At 44.7% G+C, this 15,057-nt stretch overlaps 1 protein-coding gene and 1 long non-coding RNA gene across 2 annotated transcripts in view; one reads left to right on the top strand and one right to left on the bottom strand.

Annotated features, from left to right (window-relative positions):
- The window catches only part of ZNF697 (zinc finger protein 697), a 33,945-nt gene extending 29,470 nt beyond the window's left edge, over nt 1–4,475 (bottom strand). Inside the window, exon 1 of the mRNA XM_070467226.1 lies at nt 4,029–4,475. The gene's annotated coding sequence lies outside the window, so the exon portion shown is untranslated. The remainder of the gene's footprint in view (nt 1–4,028) is intronic.
- LOC139035113 (uncharacterized) lies at nt 3,627–8,290 on the top strand. Its single transcript, XR_011487626.1, has 3 exons — nt 3,627–3,836; nt 4,634–5,192; nt 5,744–8,290. It is a non-coding gene; the product is annotated as an uncharacterized lncRNA (long non-coding RNA).
- The last annotated feature ends 6,767 nt before the right edge of the window (nt 8,291–15,057 follow it).

Raw genomic sequence — 15,057 nt, 5'->3', positions numbered from 1 at the left:
AAAAAAAAGCATAAAAAACAGGTGGCTCAGTGGTAAAGAATCTGCCTGCCAAGCAGGAGATGTGGGTTCAATCCCTGGGTCAGAAAGATCCCTTAGAAAAATAAATGCCCACTCCAGGATTCTTGCCTAGGAAATCCCATGGACAGAGGAGCCTGGCAGACTGTAGTCCATGGGGTCGCAAAGAGTAAGACATGACTTAGCAACTAAACAACAATAGTTGATACATAAATGTTCAATACACAGTAACTCTTGTCATCACATTAAAAAAAAAAAAAAGCACAAAAAGCTTTCCAGTTAGAGATAAATGAGCAACTACAAAACTGCAATGTCTTTAAGGAATGTTTGAAAGTCTGATTTGTCTTGAACTTCTATAAGCCACATTTTAATCCTAGGAGACTGCTTGAGCTATAAAAGTCAAAGCGACATGATGGGAGTCATTGGCTTAGTTGCAAATAGCAGGATGATCTTTGTAGTGCTACTTTCTAGAAAGCACACTGAACTTTCACAACTGAGAAGAAAAAATCACCTCCAAGAACATGGCCAAAGTCATTGGTTATCCCCTTGGGATTAATCCATTTTGTATCCTGCCTACAGAGTTTAAAAATTTAGGCTAGCAAAGACCCTATTCAACAACTTTTAATGAATGTCTTTGTACTAGACACTCTAACAGATCCATTTAGGGTTTCCTAAGACAGGAACAAAATGAAAAAGTCTAGATCCTTTAGAGTCACATCTGCAGTGAATCCTCACAAGTCTGTACAAAGGCTTCATCCTCCTTTTCACAGAAAGAGATAAATTAAGACATATGTATTCTTTCAGTTCTTTCACTCATTCCTTCATTTAGTCATGTTTTTCAAATAGCATCCTCTGTGCACTTGTTAGGTTTAAAATATAGGGTACAGAGCCACTGCCCTCAGGGATTTACTTTTTGAAGGGGAGAAGGAGAACATCTAGCTATCACAAGGCAGACCAGAGATAGGTATCCTTCAGAGGATGCAGAGTACAATGGGGATACGATCTAACAGATCCATTTAGGGTCTCCTAAGACAGGAACAAAATGAAAAAGTCTAGATGCTTTAGAGTCACATCTGCAGTGAATCCTCACAAGTATGTACAAAGGCTTCATCCTCCTTTTCACAGAAAGAGATAAATTAAGACATGTATTCTTTCAGTTCTTTCACTCATTCCTTCATTTCGTCATGTTTTTCAAATAGCATCCTCTGTGCACTTGTTAGGTTTAAAGTATAGGGTACAGAGCCATTGCCCTCAGGGATTTACTTTTTGAAGGGGAGAAGGAGAACATCTAACTATCACAAGGCAGACCAGAGATAGGTATCCTTCAGAGGATGCAGAATACAACGGGGATATGATGGATTCTGACTGGGAGGTCTAGGAAAAATTCTATAAGACTTCTGCACCAGCTGGGCTAGAATTTGGAGACAATAATCAAGGCAGGGCAGGGATGCCCAACAGGCATGGAGTTTCAAGTTGATGGAGACACACAGGTGGAAGAATGCTGCATCTCAGACTAGGGAGCTGTTTGCTGCAAGAATGGATAGGTAATATGAGGTGGCCCAGGTCCAGTGGAGAACAGAGATAGATAAGCACTGAATTGTTGAGGGTTTTGAATGCCAAACTCTGCAGTTACCTTTCTGATTACATTAACACTGCATCCTATGTACTAAGAAAGCTGTTAGGAAAGGGGCGGGGCGGGAGGGAAGGGGGTGCTGCGCAGAATGAAGGAAAAGAAAAAGAAGTCAGAGCACAGATCAAAGGAAAAGCCCAAATGGCATTAACATGGGATCAGGCTCCAGACCTCTTAATGACATTGCAGGGTTTTTTTTTTCCTCACTCTACATGAACTGGCAAGATCTTTCTTGCTTTAAGTTATCATCTTTAACCAGCTTTTACTCTTTCTCCTTGCCTTAACTAGACATGAGAAATTGGGCAAATGTGTAGCTTCAGAGGAAATCCAAAGAGCTTTGAGGGGAAGGAGAGGAAACGTGATGCAACCCCATCATCCTTAGTCATCCAACTTTTGGCGAGGTCACTGTCCCAGGCCAATTCAGTTCCATCACCAGTGCTTCTCAACCTGATTTCTTTCCATTCATTCCCTTAATCTCAGTCATTTTTGAAGGCCATCTATATTCTTCTTTCTGTAAAAAATAGCCTGACTTTCCATTTATGACCTTTGTTCACTATGGTGTCATCATATTCTTCTTGGGGCCCAGCTAAACTTTGAATATCAAATTTCCCCCAACGATAACCTCCAGGTCCAACACACACACACACAGCCAATATGCTCCAATTGGAAATCTTCTGAATTCACAGAGCATGTTCTCTTTATTTCGCCATCCTCTTGTCCTCAGCCTCAACAGCTGGGTTTTTCCCCACTCCATTCTTAAGTCACTCCAGATGCCTCATCTCAGAGAAGCCAGTGGAAAAGATTTTGTTTTTCCCCACAAGCTATTTATATAGGAGACAGGGCTTTGTGCCTACCATATCATCACGAGCCTTGGATACTCCTGCCTCACCACCCAAATGCCATCTTTCAAGATTCATTTGGCTCTTAAAACATATGCCACATTAAATAATATCCCTATGTTGGCTTAAGAGAAGAAGGCTTCCCTGGTAGCTGAGCAGGTAAAGCCGCCGGAAATGAAGGAGACCCCGGTTCGATTCCTGGGTCGGGAAGATCTGCTGGAGAAGGATAGGCTACCCACTCCAGTACTCTTGGGCTTTCCTGGTGGCTCAGAGGGTAAAAATACTTGTAGAGCAGTAAACTACACATAAGTAGGGGGCGAGGGTGGGGGTAGAAAGGAGAAACGGGCTGCTTAGGAGAGGGAGTTCAGGTACAGAGCAGTAACACCTGGGCTGTGTTCAAAGTTGCCCACTCATCCATCACAGTGGCCATTATACACCCTGAGTCCCAGGAGAGGAGGATAACGCCATCGGGGATGCAGAGTATTCAAGTCAACCTACAGGTAAAGGACAACTAGGCCAGCTATCAGGGCAAAGATAAACACCACCAGATTGAATCCTGCTCACGTAGGAAAGGGTGGGTGATTCATTATTTGGGGTAATGTCGGGGCGGTTAGGAAAAAGGAAAATCGGAAAGTCCCAGAGGAAGTGGCCATCTGATTCTCGAAACGTGGCCATCAGGTACACTCAGCTGACTCCCTGTTGCTCTGACTCTCCCCGTCAACCGCTTACTCGTCCTCTCCTCCCATCACGCTTCACCCGGTGCCTCCACTGACAGTCCTTCGTCTCGGCATTCCCCCTGGGTGACGGTACCAGTCTGGCCACACCGGCGACATGGGCGTTTCGGGGTGCGAAGCCTACCGGAGCTAAACGGCGGAGACCACTCCCAGGACGGCGAGCTGCTGCCGCCCCATCTACCCTCTCATCCCCATTGTGCCATTTGTCCAGTCTGATGGCAGCCCAAGCCGCTGCTCCGAGTCAGGCTAGAATGCAGCCGAGAGGGAAACGGAGCACACGTTTCACAAGGACCCGAGATGGCCCGCTGGCCCTCCTCGGAGTCTCCCATCCCCACTGTCCAAAGCCCAAGTGGGGCTGGGGGCGCGGGGAGACAGGGCGAGGGGGTGCAGTCGGTCCCCGTCCGCGGCTGCACACAAAGCCCTTCACCTTCTCCTTGCCTCCCAAGCTCCTCCCTGGGCTTCGTTTTTTTTCCGAGGGTCTCGGATGCCCCCTTCGGTGGTCGGCGGGACGGTCTGACTGCTTCTCCATACGCTGCTTCCTCCCTCGCTACTCAGCCTCATTCTCCCCGCCCCTCGCCACAGACCCCGAAAGGAGCTTGGTCCCGGCTTGGGGGGATCGTAAGTACACCCCCACCCCGCGCCCACAGCCCCGGGGCCCCTGCGCCCCGGGGGAACACAACGGTACAAGTTCGCCCAGCGGCACGGCCACCCGCTCCGGGGCGCACGCCCCATCCCCGCAGCAGTCCGGTCGGGTCCCTATCAGCCCCATCCCCGGGCGGCGTGGGAGTCCAGCCGCAGCCACGCTCCTACCTGCGCGGCGGTGGGCGCGGCAAGGGGCGAGGGCACCGCGCGCCCGGGCCCAAGCCCCGCGCCGCGGCGCGACTGCCCTTGTGCTGCGGCGGCGGTGGCGGCGGCGGCGGCGGCTGCAGCGGCCGCGGGCTGGCTGGCAGACTGGCTGGTTGCCCGGCTGACTCCTCACTGGGGCTTCCTGTAGGGCTGGACAAAGGACATTTCCTGGGAGGAGCAGGGGAATGTTCCCAGCATGCCTCGATTTGTAGTTCCCGGGGACTTCCTGCCACCACGCAGCGGGCGCCCGGGAGGCAGCCCCGGCCAGGCTAGGACCCCGGGCCTGGAGGAGAGGCGCTAACGCCGTCCCCGAAGCGCTCCCGGGAAGGGAGCGGCGGGCGGGTGGGACCCTGGGCCCCGCCCTGCGACTAGCGCCTAGCTCGGATGGGCGCCGGGCGCCCGAGTCCCTCCTAAGTAGAGTCCTGCCGCTGATCTGTCGCTGTGTGCGGAGGGACTGCGATGGGAGAGGCTTTTTTTTTTTTCTTTTTCTAGAAATGAAGAAGTTGGGGGTGGGTTCGCTTTAGGTCAACTCGGTTTTTTTAAATAGATTTTCTTTTTTCTGTTTTAAGTCACCGGAATGCTGCTGGGGGCGAATGAACGAAGTTGACTACTCACCAGGAATTTAGATTCCTTAAGATCTTGGAGCTTCATCCTTAAAACCAGAAGAGCTGATTGTTCCCAGATCCTGACCCAGTGGCATTCCTCCCTGCGATGTTGGTCTTGTCCCAGGCATCTTTTCAAGAAAAGTAATTCAACTAAGAGATTGAAAGCAAACTACATGAATTAACTATAAGACACGTAAAAACCCATGTGCTCTTGAATGAGGAACTTGCTGGACTCTCTGCCTATCTTTTCCTTTCACCTTTTACGATTCAGTATCCTGGGTTCTACAAAACGGACATCGTGGCCCCTGTAGAGCCTGTGAAGGGGTTAGGGAAGGAGGAGGTTGGCTACAACAGAGGAACTCTGCTTTCAGACTATCAGGAGTCTGTAACATCCTCCACAAATTCCTGTGTAGTTTCCCAGACCCTCATGGGAAGGAAAGGCCACTTAGAGACTACATGACTAACCACAGGCATGGAACAGGCTGGGTTAATTTAAGGTGTAGAATTGATGAGAAGCACAAAGGTATGCTTGCTTCCCTTCCAGGAGTTCCTGTTGTATGGCCCTGTCTCATTGTCCACCTAAATGAACGGTGCTGTGATCCTCGAATTTTCCATTCCCTACAAATTACTACTTCTTAATGGTTTGCAGTCTGGTAACATTCCAGTGAAAGCGTGCCCCTCTCCCAAAAGATAACTTGGTGATGATGGTTTGGCAAATCTGTTGACTTTTTCCAGGGTTCAGCTTGGAGAAAAAAATGATATACTTGCTTGCAGCATTTAACCTTATCTACCAGGCCTTGGTTGAGGCTGTTTTCTGCTATGCTTCTAATATGGTACCCTCTCCTCCTTCTATATCCCTAACTTCAGCTCATGATACCTGAAACTTCACTATATCCCATATCAAACCTGCTCCTCATTTTATTTTGCCAACCCAAGTTAATTCATTACTTTAACAAAGATCAGTTTAACTCTTATTAGTCACTAAGCCTAGAGTAGACAAATGATAACATTCAACAGTAAGATATCTACTGAGTAACTTAACTACAAGCTATATCTTACCCTCTGGCTTCGCAGGTGGGCAGTGTTAAAGAATACGTGTGCCAATGCAGAAGACGCAGATTAGATTCCTGGATCGATCGGGAAGATCCCCTGGAGTTGGAAATGACATCCAACTCCAGTACTCTTGCCTGGAATATTCCATGGACAGAGGAGCCTGGTGGGCTGCAGTCCATAGCGTCGAAAAGGGTTGGACACAACTGATCCACTGAGCATGCATGCACTCGAGTCTTACCCTCAAGAAGCTCACTCTAATTAACATCACACAGACAATTACCACAGTATTTAACAAAGATGTCTGTGTTCCCAAAAAGTGGTGCTCTTTCCATAAACTCTTCTGTTCCAGTGAGTACAGGAGTAGGACAGGAGTGACCAGAAGAGGGAATGGGAGATAAGAAAATGCAGAGAGTACATCGGGATGCTTAGTGTGTGAAATTTGGTTGTGTAGGGGGTAGGGGCAGCTGGGAAGGAAGTAGGAGCTAAGGAGGATTCTCTGTTTGTAGGAGTTTTATTTGGCTTTTAAGATGAGAGATCCTCGGGGATGTTTAAATGCTGATGGGAAAGGACTAGGAGACAGAGGGTGAAGACAGAAAAGAGAGAGAGGGCAAGGGATTAGGCATTCAACAAATACTTGTTGAATTAACTAATTCCTGTTACGGATCACTGCTGAAGATATTGAGGTTGCAATTAATAAACTGCACATTCCCAGGAAAAATATGCAGAGTCTGAGACCAGACAGAAATGACATTCCTTTCTCCCTCGTCATTGGCCCTCCCCCACACTCCTGGTCCTCAGGGGAAGGCAATAGATAATCGGATAAAGCGGGGAAGAAGGGCTTCCCAGATGTTAGAGGATGGATGTCAAGTTCTCCAATTCGATGACAAGTTCCAAAAGCACTCAGCAACTTCAGAAAAATCTAAGCTTTTAAGACTGTGGGTTTGGGTATTATTTTAGTAGTAAAGTAAGCAAATATTTTACCCTTGCTTTTTTTTTTCTTTTTGACTTTACTTTGACATAGACTAGATAACTGTTCTCATCCTCACCTCAAAATGGGAAATTGCACCTACATTTTTTAAGCTTTCAAGTATAAGGTGGACCACTATTGTTTTTCTTACCCTTGAAAACATCCATCTCCCTTTTTTGATAACAGCAACTTTGGGAAAGTAATTCCCTTCCCAACCCTTAGTCATTGTGGTTTAGAGAGTGGCAGATCATGGTGGATACAAGATCAACAGGTGCCAATGAATCTATTCTGTTGCTGTGGAAGGGATAAACTAACGGAAGAAGCAGAGCTGAGAAAAGATGTGTGGGGGGTGGGGAATACTATCACAAGCAAAACCTTATGCTATTGGTGATTATGCCTGAAGCCAAAATATTCCTAGACTTTTTAGTTACGTGAGCCAAAACATTCTCTGTGGGCTTACGTTATTTTGAGTTAAGTCCTGTCTCTTACGGCCAAGAGAGTTCTATAGAGCTAGCTGGTCATGAGGTATTGTGATGCAGATTCTTAAATGTGCAGTTGGCTAAGTTGAGGAAGGGTGGCAGTAGAAAGGACACCCCCCCCCCCTCCCGGTCCCAGGCTGGAGAATTGGAAGTACTTGTGATATGGTAATCAAAACACTGAGTGAAAGGTCTCAGACCCCAGCATTGCAAGGGAGGAGTTTTAGAGGTCTTGATTGACGTATGTCCGGATTTTCAAAGATTTGGGCTCCCTGTAGTTTTTATAAATGTTCTAAAGAAACAGACATGCTGATATTGAACCTGGGCTTATGTAGAAGCAATGAGGAAGAAATTACAGTCTGGCTAAAAGATGCTTTTTCTGCCTCTAGCCAGGAAACTTAAATGGTCAAGAATCAGATGTATTGAGCCATGCCAGGTTGGGCAAATGAAATTCTCTGCTCCTTCCAAAGTGACAGCAAAGGCTTGAAGGTTAAAAAGCAAAAACAAAACCCTGATAATGGAAAGACTGTTTGCAGAGTCTATATCAGGCTCCTCCTACTGTGCCATTCCTGTCTGAGAAAGGGAAGAAATAACCCCATTTTAAGTAGGGTGACCGTATAATTTGTCATCCAAATGGAACAATTTTGAGTGTGAGTAGGGGTGCTATTAATAATTACACTGGAGTGACAACTCTAAAACAGGTCACCCTAATTAAAGGAGCTATATACTAGAACACAGCCTCGCTTCGAGAGGCCAATCTTTAGTCTTCTTCACCCCGACTTCATTGCTTCAAATTGACCCTAGGCAGAGGTCAAGATGGCAGTCATTAGGCTGAAGACTGAAAGGTGAGTCAGCTCTAAAATCTTTCCTTAAAGACTGAGCCCCCCAGGTCAATATTTAGAGTGCAGCAGAACTCCACACCACTGAACTACATTGGCAAGTGGGAGCTTAAAGTAGAGTAGTCCCAAAATGGGGAACTCTCCTCAATTCCCACTGCAGTTGTGGTCACTGTGGGAGAAGGCGAGGGTGGGATGTTTCGAGAGAACAGCATGTATATTATCTATGGTGAAACAGATCACCAGCCCAGGTGGGATGCATGAGACAAGTGCTCGGGCCTGGTGCACTGGGAAGACCCAGAGGGATCGGGTGGAGAGGGAGGTGGGAGGGGGGATCGGGATGGGGAATACATGTAAATCCATGGCTGATTCATGTCAATGGATGACAAAACCCACTGCAATGTTGTGAAGTAATTAGCCGCCAACTAATAAAAATAAATGAAAAAAAAAAGAATCTTTCTTGAGCTTTAAAGTGAAAAATAGCTAAACTGATCAAAGAACTGTAGGTTTGTCTGTAAGAGACTGTCACCCTTCCCCCACCCTGTCTCTTCATCCTCAGTTCCAGGTCTGGGTCTGTAACCCAGGCCTGCCAGTCAGCATCTCCTGCATCCCAGACCAGCAATGGGGTCAGACATGGGCATGTGACCCTGGAGCTAAGGTTAAAGAAGCCCTCATTCCCTGTTGGAATTGCTAATTGAAAAGAAGACACCAACTGGAGATGCTGGAGTGGAGTGAAAGTGAAGTCAAAACAAAGAAAAGTGGGAAAAGGGAGGAAACAGTGTTTATTTGAGGTCTTCTATTCAGTCTTTCTTAATCTCTCCCTGTTCTTCTCAGTTACAAGAATGACTAAATCCACCCCCCCACACACACGCACACAACATAATGTGATTATTTATCTAATCAAATTGGATTTCTGCCGGTTTCAAGAGAAATAATTCTGACTAAACGCGGAGATTCTGACTGCTTCTCAGTGTTTCTCATGGTGGAAGTTCTCAGGAAAGAGGAGAGAATAGGACAGGGGTAGACTCACAGAGCCACACTATCAATGAAGTGCTCTCGGCAGACCCCCTGATGTTGACGGTGCCAGCTCTCTAATCCCATCATCCAGGCCGTATGATAAGCAGGCCTCCTTCTAGGATTGAAATGACACAGACACATGGATCAGTCAATGTGTGACTGTTGGGAGAGCTCGGTCATGTTTTCCTCATTCTACTGGTTCTTTTGCTAAAAAAGAAAAAAGATTTTCAACTCTTACAGTTATTCTTTAGCCTGATTTGCTTGTTAGTAGGTTTTTGCCTAAAGTCAGCCCCAACTCCTGTCGCAACCTTTCTGAGGGGAGCTCTCCCTCATCCTAAACCTAAATGTCGCTTCATTATAGACACCTTCTGTGACCACTCTATCTAAAACACTCTCCCCATCCTCTCTGTTAGTCTTTTATTCTCTTCATATTTGAAACATTTTATCCTTTGTTTTCCCTGTTTCCTTTCTCTCCTGCAAATAGCCTACTCACTCCATGACAGTAAGTTCTATATCTGTCTTATTCATAGTTTTGTCCCAAGAATCTAGTGCAGTACTCAGCTTTTGGAGCAGAAGAGATATCTGTGGAGCACATTTAATAAAGGAATATTTTCTAAGCAACTGAGAGGAGTATCAGTGTTCACTTGTGGGCAACCTCTCTTGGATATACCTTTTTAAAATGGAAATATAGTTGCTGTTCAATGTTACATGACTTATAGGTATACAACGTAGTGATTTTCAAAGGTTATATTCCATTATAGTTATCATAAAATATTGGTTATATTCCCTGTGTTGTACAATATATCCTTGTAGGCTTATTTTAGACGTAATAGTTTGTATTTCTTAATCCCTGTCTCTCTCTATCTTGCCCCTCCCTCCTTTCCTCGCCCTACTGGTAACCACCAGTTCTCTATATCTGTCAGTCAGCCTCTTTGTTCTATTCACTGCTGTGCTACTAAGTCACTTCAGTCGTGTCCGACTCTGTGCCACCCCATAGACGGCAGCCCACCAGTTTCCCCAGTCCCTGGGATTCACTAGTTTGCTCTATTTTTGTTTGTTCTTGTTTAATTGAAATATAGTTAATTTACAATCTTGTGCTAATTTCAAGTACACAGCAAAGTGATTCAGTCATATATTTACATGACTATATCTATATATTCTTTTTCAGATTCTTTTCTAAGTTAATACAAGATGCTGAGTATAATTTCCTGTGCTTTATAGTAGGTCTTTATCGTTTGCCTATTCGATACGTAGTAGTGTGTAAGTGTTGAATTTTAAAATTCCACCTATAAGTGATACCATACAGCTTTTGTATTTTTCTGACTTATTTCACTAGTATAATACCTTAGAAGTCCATTGGATGCACTTTTTTCTCTTTTTCTGAAATTTATTTTTGGCTGCAAAGATGCCTAGTTGTGACACTCAGGCTTAGTTGCTCTGTGGCGTGTGGGATATAGTGGCATGTGGGATTAGTTTCTCCATAGCATGCGGGATATAGTTCCACAACCAGGGATGGAACCTGTGTCTCCTGCATTGGAAGGTGAATTCTTAACAACTGGACCACCCGGGAAGTCCCCGTTGCATATACTTTTTTAAAGTAAACTTTTTAGTAAAATATTTTGTATAAAAATGAATCTTTTGTCAGAGTCTGATGTGTTCAGATATTGACTATCTTCATCACTAGAGGAGAATTTGGGGGAGGGGAAAGTGAGAATATTTCCCATCTGATCGAAAGCAGTGGAGGGAAGAGCATATTTTACCAGGATTAGCTGGGCCAGCAGCTGGCTTTCAAATAGTCTGCCTCCTGCACATGACTCCCCTATTCCCCAGAGCATGAGCAGAAGACTGCGTTTGTTGTCATTGTTTTGCTGAGCTCCATATAGCCCGGAACCCCTTATCCCTGAAGGATGGGGAGAGTAGTAAAATAAATTTTGAGCCACAGGAAAATAAATAGTAACACAGACTAAGGTATAGATTTCCATCACCTATGTATGCCAAAGATTAGAAAGATATTTGGCCCACTAATCTTCTAAAATAAGTCTGTATTTGACTGAATGGAGAAAGATGCCCTCTCTCTGAGAAGCAGAATAAGGACACCCAATATCACTACTACTCTTCCACTTGGTACTGGAAATCTATGGCAACCCAACAAGAGAAGAAAAATCAAAGGTATGAATATTTAAAACACAGAAGCAAAGCTGTTATTTACAGATATGTGATCATCTATGGGTAAACAATGAATCATCTATTTGCTTAGATTCACAAATTGTCTGTTTCACAAATAAGGAAAATGAGTCTCTGAGAGGCTACATTTACCCAAGTTTGCTCAGAAGTACACCTCAGAGACTGAATTTAAGGCCTCATGAGGCAAGAAGAAAGAATAAGAACATTGACAGTGAGACTGTGAGGGGGAGAGCAGTGCTGTTCCATCCATCTGTCCGTCCGTTCTTTCGCTGGTTGGACACTTCTTGTCTTAGTGTATGTTTTTTCCCTTCCGTGCACAGTGCTTGGTCCTGGTGATGCCAGAATGAGAGCTGCGTGTCCTGGTAGCAATCTGGTGGGAAAATGACCCCACGTGAGAGGATGGTTGTGACTGAGCTCACGTAGCAAACTTGGGCACAGGAGAAACGGGTTGTCAGAGATTGCTTTCTGGTGCTGACACCAGAGCGGTCTTAAAGAAGAGAGGTAGGTGTTCTTTTTTGATTGGAGTATGTATATATATCCCTCTTTTTTGGACTTCCTCCCCACTTAGGTCACCACAGAGCACTGGGCAGAGTTCCCTGTGCTCTTCCGTAGGTTATACATCAGTATACAGCAGGCTATACATCAGTACACAGCAGGTTATACATCAGTACACAGCAGGTTATACATCAGTATACAGCAGGTTATACATTAGTACACAGCAGGTTACATGTTAGTACACAGCAGGTTATACATTCGTGTACACTAGGTTATACATTAGTGTACACTAGGTTATACATCAGTATACAGCAGGTTATACATTAGTACACAGCAGGTTATACGTTAGTACACAGCAGGTTATACATTCGTGTACACTAGGTTATACATTAGTGTACACTAGGTTATACATTAGTACACAGTAGGTTCTCATTGTGGTGATTTAGTCACCAAGTTGTGTCCGACTCTTGTACCCTATGGATTTCCCAGACAAGAATACTGGAATGGGTTGCCATTTCCTTCTCAAGGGGATCTTCCTGACCCAGGGATGGAACCTGGGTCTCCTGTATTGCAGGCAGATTCTTTACTGACTTATCCACCAGAGAGACTCTCATTAGTTATCTATTTTATACATAGTATCAATAGTGTGTGTATAGCAATCCCAGTCTCCCAATCTACTCTACCTTCCCTCCTCACTTGGTATCCACACGCTTGTCCTCTATGCCTTTTTCTCTATTTCTGCTTTTCAGATAAGTTCTCTATGCCATTATTCCAGGTTACACATATATGTGTTAGTATACAATACTTATTTTCCTCTGACTTATTTCACTCTGTGTGACAGTCTCTGGGCCCATCCATGTCACTGTAAATGGCACAATTTCTTTCTTTTTATGGCCAAGTATCATTCCATTGGATCTTTCACTGGAGATCAAACCAGTCAATCCTAAAGGAAATCAACCCTGAATATTCATTGGAAGGATGGATGCTGAAGCTGAAGCTCTAATCCTTTGGCCACCTGATGCGAAGAGCCATCTCATTGGAAAAGACCCTGATGCTGGGAGAGACTGAAGGCAGGAGGAGAAGGGGGCTGCAGAGGATGAGGTGCTTAGGTAGTATCACCAACTCAATGGACATGAACTTGAGCAAACTCTGGGAGACAGTGGAAGACAGGCAAGTCAGGCATGCTGCAACTCATGGGATCACAAAAAGTTGGACACCACTTAGCGACTGAACAACAACTATTCCCCTGATGTATGTACACATCTTCAAGAGAGGAACAGATATAGAAGTAGGTTTTCTGAATGAGGAGCTGGACATCAGGTGAGCGAGATGCTGTAGAGTAGGGGATGGGGCAGACAGTCCTGCAGGATGGTGATGATTGAGGCTAGAGAAGTAGGCATAAGCCAGGACCTGCAGACACTGTGTGTATGTTAGTTGCTCAGTCATGTCCAACTCTTCGCGACCCCTTGGACTGTAGCCCACAAGGCTCCTCTGTCCATGGATTCTTTGGGCACGAATACTGGAGTAGGATGCCATTTCCTTCTCCAGGGGATCTTCCCAACCCAGGGATCAAACCCAGGTCTCCCACATTGCGGGTGGATTCTTTACTATCTGAGTCAGCAGGGAAGCCCAAACAGGAGCATGATGCATTGGCTGGGAATCAAACCAGGGCTCCTGCATGGCAGGCAAGAATTCTACCACTGAATGACTCTGTAAACCTTGCTAACTAAAGAATGTGGGCTGTGGATGCAGCACTGGGGTAGTGAGACAGATTGAAAAGAAAATGGCTCAGTCCTTATAGGTTAAAGGAGGAAGTGGAGTTACACAGCTTTGTTTTCTTTTACTGTGTCTACACGCAACAGCATCAATGATCACTTTCATTAGCATGACAACTTTCCTATAGTTTACCATTAGTCACAGCTTTTTAAATGATGCGACCAAAAACTTTATCCTATTTTGAATAGCATTGCTTTAGCATTAGCAGACTTGAAAGGTACTTTCCACCCATTGGGCCTCTCTTTTCTTTGAAGCATTGCGGCTTCATCACTAGGTTTATCAAGTAAGAGGGTCCCCCAGTATGGTTCCAGTGAAGCAGAAAAGATAATTCCATTTATTCAAAAATTATTTATGAAACGTTTGCAGTGCGAGGGTACAGCAGTGAATAAAACATGCTTCCTACTCTTGAGGAGTCTTGTAGGATCAAGTTGACCAAGCAGATAATAACATTTAACACCAGAATCAGCAAACATTATATGATACTATGCACCAAATCTTGTTCTATATTCTTCCATACACGATTCCTTCAGTCATTTAATATGCTCAACAACGCTATGACAGAGGCTGTTTAAGAGGCAATCCCTGCCCAGCTCAGCTGCTAGTGGGCTAGGAACCCCAGCAGTAAAGCTCTAGTGTCTGTGTTCTGATCCCCTTTACCTTAATGGCCTGATGACAATCTAATGTGATAAATAGCCTGATGCTGACAGTAGCATCCAAGGTGCTACCAACCCAGTCTTAGGGGCAGAAAACATTTTCTGGTAAAATTTCAAGCTGAGCCTGAAAGGAGTAGGAGTTAGATAAGGTGACAGAGGAAGGGAGAGTTGAAGAAATCTTATATGCAGAGATTCTGAGCTTAGAAATGACTTGGCATTTACTGCAGAACATCCTGGAAAGTAAAAATGAGGATGAGGGGGTGGGCATGAGGGTAGGGAGGCATAGAAGTAAAATTGGCATTACCTCACACATTAGGGCTAGAAGAAATCACATAGACAAATTCCAGAAAATCCTGAAATTGAATATTATATCCTGGTTAAGGCAGGATGACCACTGTTTATTCAAACCGAAATCAGAGTCATTTTTTGGATTCATGGATTCACTTAAGTAATGCCTTAGAAAAGTATTTATTAATTACCGTATTAATTATATGGAGTTTTATATCTAAAATATTCATCTTTGTTGAATAAAGTTACAATAAAATAAGTATAAAATCAGTTACTACTGTGATTGAATGGTCATTCTTATATTCAAGATTTACTTATTGAGCATCTACTATGTGTCAGGCCTAGTGTATGACACCAGAGGAACCCACAGTGAGGATGACAGGCCCTTGACCTTTCAGTATGCATGTTTCAGCAAATCCTAACAGAGAAGCCTGGTGGGCTACAGTCCATGGAGTCACAAAAGAGTCGGACACGGCTCAGTGACACAACAAATACCTTAGAAAGTCTGAAAGCATGGTTTTCATATTTATAGAATGTATAAGGCTTTTTTGGTCCAAACATTTACTTTTACAGATAAAGAAACAAGGAAGATTAAGTGATTTACCCAAAGTCATATATCTCAGTGTAGTGAGGTGATGAAACT

The sequence above is a fragment of the Odocoileus virginianus genome, chromosome 5 (genome assembly GCF_023699985.2).
Source record: "Odocoileus virginianus isolate 20LAN1187 ecotype Illinois chromosome 5, Ovbor_1.2, whole genome shotgun sequence".
Taxonomy (NCBI): Eukaryota; Metazoa; Chordata; class Mammalia; order Artiodactyla; family Cervidae; genus Odocoileus; species Odocoileus virginianus.
The sequence above is the reverse complement of the archived record's forward strand: the minus strand, read 5'-3'. Positions and strand labels throughout refer to the sequence as shown.